Genomic DNA, 322 nt, shown 5'->3' on the forward strand with positions numbered 1-322 from the left:
TTAAATTATTATTGAGTACTGATTGACGTTCACTTGGATTTTTTTCCCCATCGAGGGGAAATAACTTAATACTCTGTCATTTATAGTCGTATGGTAAAATTTATATTTCTAATTGTGTAACGTTACGTTCAAAATAACTACAAAATGTTATGCCTTTGAAAAATAAAGAGAACAACAGGATGCGCTGCTTTAGCGCGTCTCGGTCTCCTTGAGCATCTTTCTGGCGCATGCCACAAACATCAACCACAGCGTATCCTTGTCTTTTAAAAGGCTTCATTTAGATTATTTGACGTTAAATGCATCATATAATTCACTATGGAAT

General features: G+C 34.5%; 1 protein-coding gene across 1 annotated transcript in view; it reads left to right on the forward strand.

Moving 5' to 3' along the window:
• The window catches only part of LOC107714449 (ras GTPase-activating protein 2-like), a 53,817-nt gene that overhangs the window by 29,820 nt on the left and 23,675 nt on the right, over positions 1 to 322 (forward strand). The window lies entirely within an intron of this gene.

Source organism: Sinocyclocheilus rhinocerous, unplaced genomic scaffold (genome assembly GCF_001515625.1).
Source record: "Sinocyclocheilus rhinocerous isolate Xijiao unplaced genomic scaffold, SAMN03320098_v1.1 scaffold88, whole genome shotgun sequence".
Taxonomy (NCBI): domain Eukaryota; kingdom Metazoa; phylum Chordata; class Actinopteri; order Cypriniformes; family Cyprinidae; genus Sinocyclocheilus; species Sinocyclocheilus rhinocerous.